Source organism: Oreochromis aureus, linkage group 3, assembly GCF_013358895.1.
Source record: "Oreochromis aureus strain Israel breed Guangdong linkage group 3, ZZ_aureus, whole genome shotgun sequence".
In the NCBI taxonomy this organism is placed as follows: Eukaryota; Metazoa; Chordata; class Actinopteri; order Cichliformes; family Cichlidae; genus Oreochromis; species Oreochromis aureus.
The window spans coordinates 113,781,151-113,794,590 of NC_052944.1; the positions used below are offsets into that span (position 1 = coordinate 113,781,151).

The window sequence follows — 13,440 nt, forward strand, 5'->3', positions numbered from 1 at the left end:
ATGTTTCACTGAATGACACTATAGATAGATGGCCCCCAGCACAACATTTTAGGAAAAATTTGAGATTGGAAACATTTATGGATAAATATAATGTAACTGATATTTGGAGAGATATGTCTGTGAAGGTTCTCAGTCATCCAGGTCATCGTAGTCAAAGGAGTTTGCAAAGAAAAGCGTCTGGACTTCTTTAAGTTGCTTGAAGACGTTTCACCTCTCATCCGAGAAGCTTCTTCAGTTCTAAGGTCAAATGGCCGAGAGCCCCAGATTTAAACCCAGTGGGAGTATCCCCCCAATGAGGGACAAAGGACCCCCTGGTGATCCTCTAATCACATGCGCCAAGGTGTGAAAGCGGGTGTGGGACCTAATCAGCCAGGGTTTCGGGTGAGCTCATTGTGAAACCTGGCCCCACCTTGTCATGTGAATTCCTGAGGTCAGATGGCCCAGGATGTGAGTGGGCGTTAAGGCGTCTGGGGAGGGAACTCAAAACTGGATTATAGATGGCAGACAGTTGGTGTCGTAAACCACCGCCTCTGTTCAAAGATGGTCGCTCACAGTGGACATAGATGGCCTCTTTCACTCCTCTTTCAAACCATCTGTCCTCTCTGTCCAATATGTGAACATTGGCATCCTCGAAAGAGTGACCTTTATCCTTAAGATGCAGGTGGACTGCTGAGTCTTGTCCTGTGGAGGTGGCTCTCTGGAGAGACAAATTTCCTGACGATATATCATTTACCTGGAGTAACCGTTCTGGTTCAAGGAAATCGCGTATTGATTTCTGGTTAATATCAAGTAGTCTATCAAAGGACAGTGTCACAGTCAGTATCCTTACAACTCCACTTACGGACCATAGAGCAATATATATTAACCTGCAACTCTTTCCTACTATTGCAATTAATAGATCCTCATATTGGAAATTAAATAGCTCGCTTTTGAGCCATACAATTGTAAAATCTGAAATCACACGACTGTTGAAACACTTTATACACAAGGCTAATATTGAGAATTCCTATGGCACAAACTGGGAAATTTTTAAATTTGAGATGAGTAAAATGTTGAGACAGTATGGAGCAAAAATAGCTAAGTCAAGGGCAGCAGAAGAAGAAAATCTAATTGTTCAAATTTCCGCAATATATCAACTCCCACCAGACGAGGTCTCGGAGGAGGATAGATTACATCTTAGGTCCTTTCAATCTAAACTGGAGAAGATTTACTGCCAGAAAGCTGAAGGAGCTTTTATTCGTTCAAGAAAAAGATGGATAGAGGAGGGAGAGCAGAATTCTGCTTATTTTTTCCGCTTAGAAAAACATAGATCCAAAGCCAATACTATTCATAAATTGAATATAAATGGTACGGTCAGTGATGATGCAAAAATTATCTCTCAATTTTGTTGTAATTTCTACTCAAAGTTGTATGAATCCAATTATAACGCAAAGGTCGCTACCCAATTTATTGACTCTGTAAACAATGTTGAAATGATTAAAAGTGCTGATAGGCTTTTTTGTGATAGTCCAATTACTGAAAAAGAGATATTGACATCTATTGAATTTCTTAAAAACAACAAATCTCCAGGCACAGATGGGCTGGTGGCTGAATTCTATAAATCATTTTTTCTTCTCAGCTTGCCCCTTTTTGTTGCAGGTTTATAATGAAAGTATTGAAAGGGGCACTCTTCCTCCCAGCCTTACTCAAGGACTTATTACTTTAATTCCCAAACCTAAGAAGGACCTACTTTTTATAGACAACTGGAGACCAATAAGCCTCCTAAATAATGATTATAAAATATTAGCTCTATTGCTAGCTAGAAGAATTAAATATATTTTGGACGATATTGTAGACGAGACACAGTCTGGTTTTATGACAAACAGGCACATCTCCAATAATATTAGACTCGTCATGGATATTCTGGACTACTCAGCATTAATATCTGATGACTCATTTATCCTTCTCCTGGACTTCTATAAAGCCTTTGACTCAATTGAGCATGAATTTATATTTCTTACACTTCAGAAATTTGGTTTTGGTGATATCTTCTGCAGAGCTATCAAAACTCTGTATTCCAATGCTAATAGTTCTATTAGAATGAAAAATGGCACCACTTCTCGTTTTAGTCTTAATCGAGGGGTACGCCAGGGTTGCCCGATTAGCCCTTATCTTTTTTTACTTTGCACCCAAATTCTTGCCTCTCATATTTCGAATAGCCCTGTGAAAGGTATAAACATAGCAGACAGAGAGATTGTCATCAGTCAATTGGCAGATGATACCACAATTTTTCTTAAAAATACCAGCCAAGTGCCAATTGCTTTACATGTAATAGAGGATTTCTCAAAAGGGTCGGGATTGGTCCTAAACTTAAATAAATGTCAATTATTACCTGTCAAAGAGTGTAATGTTCAGAGTATTTGTAATATAACAGTTAAAAATGAAGCAACATATTTAGGTCTGATTATCTGCAAAGATCCAAAAGACAGAATTTTACTAAATTTTCCCCAATTATTAAAAATCTCAAACCAAATTAAATCAATGGTTGCAGAGAGATTTAAGTTTAAGAGGAAGGGTATTGCTCTCGAAAGCAGAAGGTCTGTCTCGACCAGTGTTGGGACTAACGCGTTATTAAGTAACGCGTTACAGTAACTACGTTATTATTCTGGTAACGAGCACGGTAACTAGTTATGCCAAAACCAGGAACGCGTTACTCGTTACTGGGATTTAGATAGGCTCGTTACTCGTTACTTCGTGTGGTGGATATCGCGGAGCTTCCACAGATTCAATAACATTAGCAAGTGGTGGAGGCCAGCAGGTGGATGAAGGAAAAGGGAGGCAAGAGGAGAGACCCGAAGCGGCCGCCGGTCCGCGTGTCAGGTGAACTGAACTTCAGGTAAGAAGTTATGACCTGCAGTCTATCTGAGTCAGATATAAACCAAGTTTAGGTGGAGTTTATTTTCGGTATGCTGACATTTTCGCATACTGCGTGTCTAGCTAGCATGACGGAGTTTCTATAGAGCTGGGTGGGTGCTATGTTACTGATGTTGAACTTTATTTTGTTCATACGGTTAATTATTAGAGTTGCCAACCGTCCCGTAAAAACAGAATCGTCTCGTATTCAGAGAAAATATTACGCGTTTCGCACTGAGGTGAAAAGGAAAACAGTTTGTCCCGGACTTCAGCTACAATGAAAAGACACAAAGCTGAAGCTGCACAGCTGCCTCTTCTTCTCTCATTCTCTCCTCTCCTGTTTCTACTTCAATCACGAAACTGATCAATGATCAGCTGATCGGCTTTTCTCTCTTGTTTATTTATCGCCCACTTTGCGCCAGAAAGAGGAAACCAGCGGATGTCGCGTTAAACAACAGCAGCACGTTTAAGCTTGATCAGCTGTTGTTAGAATTTATTTAATATTAATTTCTAGTATCAGCTGATGTTTGTTGGAGCCACAGCTGTAAAGCTGCTGGTCATGATATGGTTTGGATATGTGGTGAGAGGGAAACATGAAGATGAAACCAGGAGATGTCCTTACTGAATCATCAGAGCTGAACAGGTGATGGAGAAACAGGTTTACCTTTTAGGTGACATGAATGAGTTGAAGGAAGTTATGAACTGTTTCTGAGAGACAAATAACACCAGCATCCTTTTCACGTAGCTGACAGCTGGTAACTGTGCAGGGGCGGGTCTAGCAAATTTTGCCAGGGGTCCATGTAGGGCATTAACAGGGAAGGGGGGACAAGGAAATAGTTTTCTTTATTATTCTCATTTAAAATGTCTCGCTTTTAAAAAAAATAATTATCTGAGTCTTACAACAAACAATTGATAGGTTAATACATATATACCATCAGAACAGTGTACATCACTGTCACAACAGTGTTTATTTTCATTCAAAGGCTTTATGATTTTTCCTATAATGGTGGGCCGGTCTCTAGTCAAAATGCCCGGGACGATTGTTTTGTCCCAGTCCAGCTCTGTATGCAGCTCATCTGCAGTCTGGTGTTACCTACATCTTCCTATTCAGAAGGCAGAATTTCCAAGTTCTGAGTACAATCAAAAGCACCACGACTGCAGTTTTTGTGTTGGATGTAAAAAGCAGGCTAGAATCATGGCGGCGGTCAACGACGGTCCAGGCGTGGGATTTCTCTCGTGGAAATGTGCACATTATTTTTTCCTTTCTGTTGGTAGGTGGCACAGTGCACTTGTGGCAAGTAAGCAAGCTAGAAGACTGGCAGTCTGGCTGGGTATCCAGTTACGGAAGCAACACATTAACAAGAGAATTCTGAGTAAAACCAAAGTTACTTTCCTAGTAACTAGTTACTTTGAAAGTAACGAGTAACTTGAAGTAACTGAGTTACTTTTTTAGAGAAGTAACTAGTAAAGTAACTAAGTTACTAATTTAAAGTAACTTACCCAACACTGGTAATTAGGCGCCATTCTTATTATTTTACGGAGCTTTTGTTCAATCGGGGACGCTCTCTGTTGAGGAGAAAAGCATGAATTTGTTTGTATACTGGATTATCCATTGTTTAAATGTCCCGGTAGTCTAAAAAGGAGGCAGAGCTGTTGAGAAATGCTAGGAGCTAACTGGGCGCTAACTGTATCATTCAAATATATTGAATGTCGCAATGCTGGCAAAGAGAGGAAGTGACGTAAGATTTGCGCATGCGGGTACCGATCGGGTTTCCGCACGGATCGGGTAGCGACAGTCAGAGCTCTGCAGGTGTCTCGTGTGTAAATATTAATCACAGTGACAGTAAAGGAGGTAAAGGGCTGTGACGTCATCACGTACGCTGCGTCCTCTGTGGACTCTGAGTGAACTCACAAAGTACAAACTACAAGTACACAAACATGAACGTAGCTCAGAGTGACGGACACACTCGGCCTCGTTGGTCCAGCTGTGAGTCCGTTACCGTGAACTATGGAGCGGCAGATTTGTGCTGAACTAAGCTGCACACAGCTGATGTTAGCCAGGAAACATTACACACTGACTTTAATGGAGAGACCGGAAATACAAACACAAACAGTTTGTTGTGTGAAGAAATCAAACATGAGCTCAACAAACAGTAAAGTTCCTAAAGACAAACTGTTAAAGGAGGAAACAAAGCAAACTTACAGTTTCTTCACACACCAACAACAAGCTCCACTCCACAGCTGGACACTAAACACGGACACACAGGTGAGCTGGTTCCTGGAAGGAGGCGGGACTCCACCTGAAACTCAGCACAGGTGGGAGGAGCTCAGCTCTGTGTGTGCTGATATGTTAACTTTAAAAATATGCCGTCTGACTGCTCAGACTGAGTCAGAGTAAAGTTCACATGCTGACGTGTGGAGACATGAAACCTTGTTGTAGCTGCAGGTGTGAACACACTGATCCCAGATCAGCTCTGCTGTATTTGTAACATGAACATTTCTGCTGCAAAGCTTCAAATGTTCAGCATGTTTCTCTGTTTCGAGATCGATCAACTGGAGACCAGACAACAAACGACGGAGGCACCAGACGAATGCAATCAAACGATGAGTTTATTAACACAGGAGAGGCAACATCTGCATATGTCTTCCTCTGACAAAAATTCATCAAAAACTGGTTTTATACCATAGAACATTAACGCCCACACATACACGTCAATACAAGTCAAAAATACATTGTTGACAGACATGAGCGCATCTTATACATTTTAATAACTATAAACAGTCATATAACTTCTCTTTTCTATAACACCTGCCTTTTAAGGTAATAAACTTCAAGCTTCGGGATCGTTAAAAGCTAATAATTGACCCTCGTCACCAATCACTAAGTAAACTGAATTGGCGCAGGTCTCAAAACGAGAGCAGAAGACACTTGGGCCTTCGCTCAGGCCTGCCACTAAATTAATAAGTGTATTGTAAGCATGCATGCAATTAACCTGCTATGTTCTCATCTTCCCTCAACATGTATCACCTGGACACTCTCACCAGTGAAGCTTAAAACCCTCTTGGATGGAACATCAACTCTAAACAAGCACAGTTATGCATTGTGTATAAAATAAACTCAACCTATGAATAAAAAGGTCAATGTAATGACAAACATATTCAATGCATTATGAACCCCATAAGAAATATTACTGATAAAATAATACTGTAGAACATGTTATTAATGCATTTATCATAAGGCAGATTATATGGTTACAATAAAAGAATCTCTGAATCCCAACACAGTCTATAGATCCAGTCACACTTTCTACCTTCACCTGTGCAGTAAAGACTGAGAGCAGAGCTGAAACCAACCGTCCAATCAGGGAGCAGCATCAACACCTGAGCTTCATTCAGACTCTGCTATTGAAGATGTTGTTGGTACAAAGTTCATCTGCTGCTCACATGAATCCTGTGATGAAAGATTTATTTCACTGAATGATTCTTCAAAGCTCATTTCAACCTGTTGAAGTCATGAATGAAAGTGCAGACTGAGAGTGGATCACATGATGTTTAAGGTGTGTCATGTGACATGTTCAGTATTGTCACACATGTCTAGATTGTCCCTGATATCATAACTGCTCAAACACTGATGATTATATTTGAAGAATTATTACTGATGGCAGCAAAGTTTGAATGGAGCTCTCTGTCTGTGCTGATTTGTCGCCCTCTGGAGGTCAAAACACAAACTGCATGATGCCACTGTAACCACCACAGTGACAGGAAGTGTTTTTAAATGATGAAACATGTCAGTGATGCTGATAGTGTGTTCATCACAGACGCTCAGGCTTCATGTTGACATGAATCAAAGTGAAAGCAGAGAAACTGGAATGAATCAGGTGTTGTAGAAGATGGAGAAACAGGTTGAGAGAGGACACTGCTCCTTCTTTGAGATCAAACATGTCGTGTTGTTCACGTGCTGTCAGCGTGACGCACAGAAACCATGGAAACAAAGTGTGAGTGAAATCAGTCCAAAGTAACAGAGTGAAGAACAGCAGATGAAGCACAGAGGACACAAAAAGGAAGGAAAGAAGGAAACAAGGTCCATCTGTGTCCTTTCAAACAAACAAGCATCAGCGTCCAGGACTGAAACATGAATCCACATATTTATACACATATTTATTTAATGAGAACAAAACAAGAATATTTATAATCCATCAACAATAATCAGGCCTGGGATCCTCCTGGTTACAAACAGGGTCCAGGACTGGGACACTGAAACAGTTTTAGTAGAAAGGTATGATTTCATTTATTTGAAGAGATCAGAGCATTATTCTGATTATTAAGCTTCAGTCAAATATACTAATGCGCACGGCGCCGTGACACTTAATGATCTGTTATTGTACATTTGTCACATGTGTGTATTTGTTGTTGTTGCTGCCATGATGCATCACATGGGACCATCACACTACCACCACCATATATGACTGTTGCTATGAGGCTCCTTTTCATTGATGCTGTGTTAGTTTCAGATGTAACAGGACTCAAAGCTGTCAGAAAGCTTTTGTCTCATCAGTCCACAGAGTCTTTCCCAAACGGGATCATCAACATGTTGTTGGACAGTGTGAGACCATCCTTTGTGTTCTTCTTGGTCTGCAGTGGTTTTCTCCTTGGACTCCTCCATGGATTCTCTTTCTTATTGTTCAATGATGACCTTAACTGAGGCCTGCAGCTCTTTCATGTTGTTCTGGGCTCTTTGTGAGCTCCTGGATGTCGATGTGCTCCTGGAGTCATGTTGGTGCCACTGGCTCCTGGGAAGGTTCCCACTGTTCCCCACTTTCAGCATTTGTGTCTAATGGCTCTCACCGTGGTTCAACAGAGTCCCAAAGCCTTAGAAATGGCTTTGAACCCTGTGCAGACTGACAGCTGTGACTCTGTCAGCTGATTGTGTAGATGGTGGCATTATGTGTTGCTGTTTGACATCTTTCAGCCTGCTCACTTTCTCACACGGGTTCTGTAGAAGTTGATGAGTCTGTTGATCCAACAGGTCTTCTAGTAATCAGGCTGAGTGTGTTTGTCAAACTCAGCTTTAGAAACAAATGTGCTTCATCACAGTTCATTCATGACTGAAGCAGAGGGCAGTTATTTTTGCACACAGCTCAGGTAGGTTGGGATCACCTTTGTGCCTTAATCAGTGACATCATCATTTATTTACATGTGTTATCTTTGTCTAACAGGAACATTTGTGTGATAAAACAGTAAGAAATGACTGAGTGAAAAGACTTTTCACACCACTGTGTGTGATCGTTGACCCTGGGAGAGTTCACTTATCTGCAATGAGAGGTGTGATCAACACGAGTGCACGAGTGTCACATGACTCACAGCTGTGCATGCAGTGGCAAAAGGCTGAGTGTGCCATCAGTCTGTACTCAGTCCTCACTCTGAGCCTCACATCTTCCTGCTGCTTCATGAGAGCAGAGCTGAACTTCCTGCTGTGGGAGAGACGAGGAGGATCCTGGTGCAAGAAGCACAAATGATGCAGTTTGTTTCCTTTTTACACTCAAAGTGACTAAAACCAGATTTATGAAAGTGTCATTTCTCTGTGTCCCACTGACTGAAACATCAGCTTGTATGAACTGTTCAGTCTGATGGATCCTCTGAAGTGTGTCAGTGAGCTGTTGGAGTAAAGCTTAGTCAGACTTGGACCTGGTTGGTAGTCGTCATAGATCTGGACCACGGCTGGCTTCAGGTCGTCCACTGGGAGCTCCTGGATGATCTCTGTGGTTGATGGTGTGTCCTTTGATAACTGGACGAGACAGAAACAATCGCAGACACAGTTTGTACCAAAGATCATCATCTGGTGTCCCCACTGTGGACGTCTCTGACCTCCTCTAAGGACACCAGAACAGGATCTTCCTTTGGTTCAACACGACTCACCAGGAGGCCACATTTGAGCTGTGAGGAGATGACATCATCACAGTGATCACATGACGTGTTGTGTGAGATTATTATGCTATTATAAGTTATGTTATATCTGTAGTTAAAGTAGTTGAATTATGTTAACTACTGTAGATCATATAATATCCTTTAGTCTAGATGGTGTGCTGTGTATGTAGTCTAGTTTCCATTATACTTTTGGGTCAAAACTACAGAATCATTTTGTAGTTCATTAGATAGGTGTGCATTACTCTGTATCATTGATCTGCTGTGAATGTGTTACACTGTTTTCTTGACATGTTATACTGCTGAATCATGAAGAGAATGTTATGTGCCGGAGACCTTGTGCCGATAGTAGAAGAGACAGACCAAATTCCATACCCCCACCTTTACAGAGAGTAGAAAGGCAGGGAGTCGAGGTCATAACTTAGGCGCCTTAAGAGAGAAAGAATATGAATGTTTAGGCTTTTTATGACGAGGTGGGGGCTACTAGAGGCTATAAGAGGCTGAGTAGCCCGTCACCATTTTGAGACTTGCTGTGACCCTCTGCAGGCAGGTCTCCCCATCCAGATGATTTGTGCTCATAAGTGTTGAATTGTATGAAAATAAAGAATTGTTGATTGAGCATTTATACACCAAGTATTGTCCTTCCTTCAGCCCAAAGATCGAAAGAACTGGGAGATTCTAACAGTTGGTAGAGTCTAATTACTCCCACTGTGGGGAACATCCAGGACCACCATGTTTGTAGTTTTCTCCTTCCCACTGTAGCTGTGTTTGAACAGTGTGTGCACACATGCTCTTCATCACCCACAGTGACTCCACGCTGGTACAGACTCTCCTCTAACCTGTCACATACTTACAGGGATGTATTTCCACAGTCAGTCTGGCTCTGGCAGCTCCACCTGTGGGCTCCACCTCTGTGTGGACTTTCACACTGAGAGTGGGGACATCAGCAGGTGTTGGGATGTTGTAGGTGCACAAATCTGGAAACAACCAATCACAGCTCAGTGCAGCCTGCTGTCACTTTTCTACACCGTGACACTTTTATATTTATATCTCTTTATTTATCTATTTATCTTCATATTTATCATCAATATCTGTGTTTCTCATTTCCTATCAGTGATGTTTGTTGTGTGTTTGCTGCTCCGACAGCTCAGTTTCCCTCTGGGATGAAGAAAGTTTCTCTGATTCTCATGTAGACACAAAGTGACTTTATTGATTTTTAATTCAGTGTAAACAGAATTGTACTGTGTGCAGTTCTTACTGTCAGCTCTAATGTTGTCTATGAAAACACATTGATTACATGTGAAAATGCTTCTTTGGAGTTTTATAAGTACAAAGAAACAAAGAAAGCCTGTTTGACACCAACCAGGACCTGGTCACATGATGCTGTCACTGAGCTGCACTGAAGCACATGCAGCTTCACCTCCAGCCTGTATTTTCCTGACACGTCCTGCAGCACCTCCTCCTGGTGGAGCAGTTTGTTGCCCTGATCAAATGTCAGCTGACTGCTGGAGCCTGAACTGTCCCTGTGCTCCAACCTTCAGGACTGAACACCAGGGTGGAGCAGAGAGCCTGAAGAGCCTCCACTGTGTCCTACAGGATGGATTCATGTTGACATGAAGTTCAAACTGCCTGTGTCACTTCAACACACTCTCACAAAGAGTTTCTAACCTTCACTTCCTGGTTAAATAAAGGTTTTTGACATAACGTTGTTCTTGTTCCAGAATACAAATATTTTTAAAAATATTTCTCCGAAATAAGTTTTTTGTAAAAAACTTATTTCTCCGAAATAAGTTTTTTGTAAAAAACCACATTTTTCGTGCCTTTCCGAATCCTGTATTCGGGTTCGGCTCTACTCCTAGTTGGGATTCTTGTCCTTTGCTGATGTATTGTGCAGCCATGAGGAGCCTTAATAATGCAGCTGCATTATTTATCCACCATAACAGAGGTTAGTGTTCATCTCTGTCACCACTCTGGCCACATGTTGCCACACTTGTACTTCCAGCTGAGCTGCTGCTGCTGAACACGTTACTTTTTAATCATGTCTCCAAGCAGCATCACAGCTTTCAAAGAAGAAAAAAAGCATTATTTCCTGATAATGTCTGATGTGCTTGTACAAGATGTAAAGACTGGTAGTTTGAGGAAATCCTTTCAAAAACATGTTTGCTTGCACAGAGCAGTGAGCCTTCTTGGTTTCCTTGTAGATTAAAAACAGGATTGGAGTGATGAGGTGCAGCGGTGCTGCACGGCTGTCTGTGGGATGACCTGTACATCAGAACCACATCAGCCCAGACCCAGACATCTACCAGCACAAGTACAGAGCCTTTATCTCACATGATTGAGCATTCGTTCACCTTCATCTGTTTGTCTGTTCTTATTGACAGCTCTTCATCCAGTCCACCTTAAACACAGTGGGTGTGTTGATGAGAATGGGAGTTACCTTATGGAGCTGTTATTGCAGTAAAACTGTTTTTGTGTTCGTATTTCAGTCTATACGAATTAAAAAAAAAAGTCGACTAATGTGACACTTGCAGACTGAGTGATGCTGGTGGTTTGTACTGAGTGTGAGACAGAGCTGACCCCTGACCTCAGGGTGGAGAAATCGTATAGAAAACTCTTGCTGTGTCCGAATTCAGGGGAAGGATGCTCATGAGGACACTACCTACCTACGTCACAAGGTAGTGTCCTTAGATGGACGGGTAGTCAGGAAGTGAGCGGCTGTGGACAGCCCCCTTTTTTTCTCCATAGAAACTTTATTGAACAAACAATGAGTATCCAACATGGAGCAACTGGAGAAATGCAGGCCTGCAACGTAAGGTTTATTTCTGCCGGCCCAAGGTTTAATTTGGGACTATAATTGTGTTATCACTGGTGGTTTACACTGTATATGTGGGGATTCTGTGTACAGTGGGTAAATTGCTGTGTGTGTCTTTTGGTCTGCCTGAATACTGAAACCTGCCATTTTATTATTTTATTGTTTTTCATTGTTTGGTAAATTAAAGGAGGGTTGCAATGCTCTACTTTACAATGTGTATGACATGATTTACTGCACTGTAGACACTCGTTTTCATTTTCGTGTGTAGTGCTACTTTTAAGAAAGAAAATTGATCCCGGAAACAAAAGAGAAGTTAATTTAAGAACATCGTACGAGAGTACACTAGAGAAAGAACCCAAAGCCCATTTATTTAATGGTATTGAGTAAATGAGGGCTACATGTGCATATAGTAAGTGTCTGTCATGAAGGTGTCATGTGTGCATATCTGTGGTCAGTAAAGCTGATTGTGATTAATAGCTACACTACAGAGAGCCCAAAGAGTTGTTGCATTGCTTGTTAGCCTTGTTTAGGGAGGGCTGGGGTTTCTTTGGAGCCCCAATTCATTAAAGTTAGTTCAGCACCAAGTGAAAAGAATCCCTGAAGACTCAGCACAGAAAGTGTGGGACAGAAGTTTGCTTTGGAGACATGGACTGAGTTAGAAAACTAGCCAACATGATTCATAACGGACAGTCATCATTAATGATGGAGAACTGAAAGTACATGAAGGCTGCGCTGTTACACTTTTGATAGCTGGAAACTTTAACTGTCATCAGAAAACATCAAATATTCTGGATCCTCTCTGCAGTGTCTCTTCTTTCCTCTGTCACTTCATTGGATTTTAGCTCAAAAATGTTTTTAAGATAAGATAAGATAACCTTTATTAGTCCCACATGTGGGAAATTTGTTTTGTCACAGCAGGAAGTGGACAGTGCAAAAGTTATGAAGCAAAAATTAGAATAAAATAAAATAAGAATAAATACAGTACACAACTGTACAGAATAGAATAAAAATAAAAATAGAATACTATATACAGTAGAATAAAATATGATAAAATATACAATAGGATAAAAATAGAATACAAATGCTATATACAACAGAGTGAAAAATACAACGGTTGCCAGAAAGATTATTGCACATTTGTGTTATTGCACATTTGTGGATGTGTGTGTGTGATCAGTTAAAGTCTTTGTTGTGGAGTCTGACAGCAGTGGCGAGGAAAGACCTGTGAAATCTCTCCGTGCTGTCACAGTCTCATGCATGAGGTGGGAGATGTTGTCCAACAGGGATGACAGCTTAGCCACCATTCTCCTGTCACTCACCACCTCCACTGGGTCCAGAGGGCATCTTAGAACAGAGCTGGCCCTGCGGATCAGCCTGTTCAGTCTCTTCCTGTCCCCAGCAGAGATGCTGCCGCCCCAGCAGACCACACCATAAAAGATGGCTGAGGCCACCACAGAGTCGTAGACAAGGCAAGGCAAGTTTATTTATATAGCACAATTCAACAACAAGGTGATTCAAAGTGCTTTACAGAGACATTAAAAACAAAAACAAATAAAAAGCATGATTTAAAATTGATTAAGACAAACAAACAAACAAACAAACAAACAAAACAGTATTTAAAATCAAAAATCAAAACAGTAGATAAAATCAGAATAGTAGATAAAATCAGAACAGTAGATAAAGTCAGTAGTTAAAATGTAAGTTTTGAAATTTAAGCTTAAAAGTGTGGATTTGGTGATTTATTCAAAAGCAGCTGAGAATAGGTGGGTCTTCAATCTGGATTTAAATAAACTGAGTGTTTCAGCTGATCTGAG

General features: G+C 41.1%; 1 long non-coding RNA gene across 1 annotated transcript; it reads right to left on the reverse strand.

Moving 5' to 3' along the window:
- Positions 1-8,493: 8,493 nt before the first annotated feature.
- Positions 8,494-10,258, reverse strand: LOC120437902. The gene is made up of 3 exons (XR_005611488.1): positions 10,178-10,258; positions 9,711-9,791; positions 8,494-8,677 (listed from the first exon to the last, which is right to left on the reverse strand). It is a non-coding gene; the product is annotated as an uncharacterized LOC120437902 (long non-coding RNA).
- Between the last annotated feature and the right edge of the window lie 3,182 nt (positions 10,259-13,440).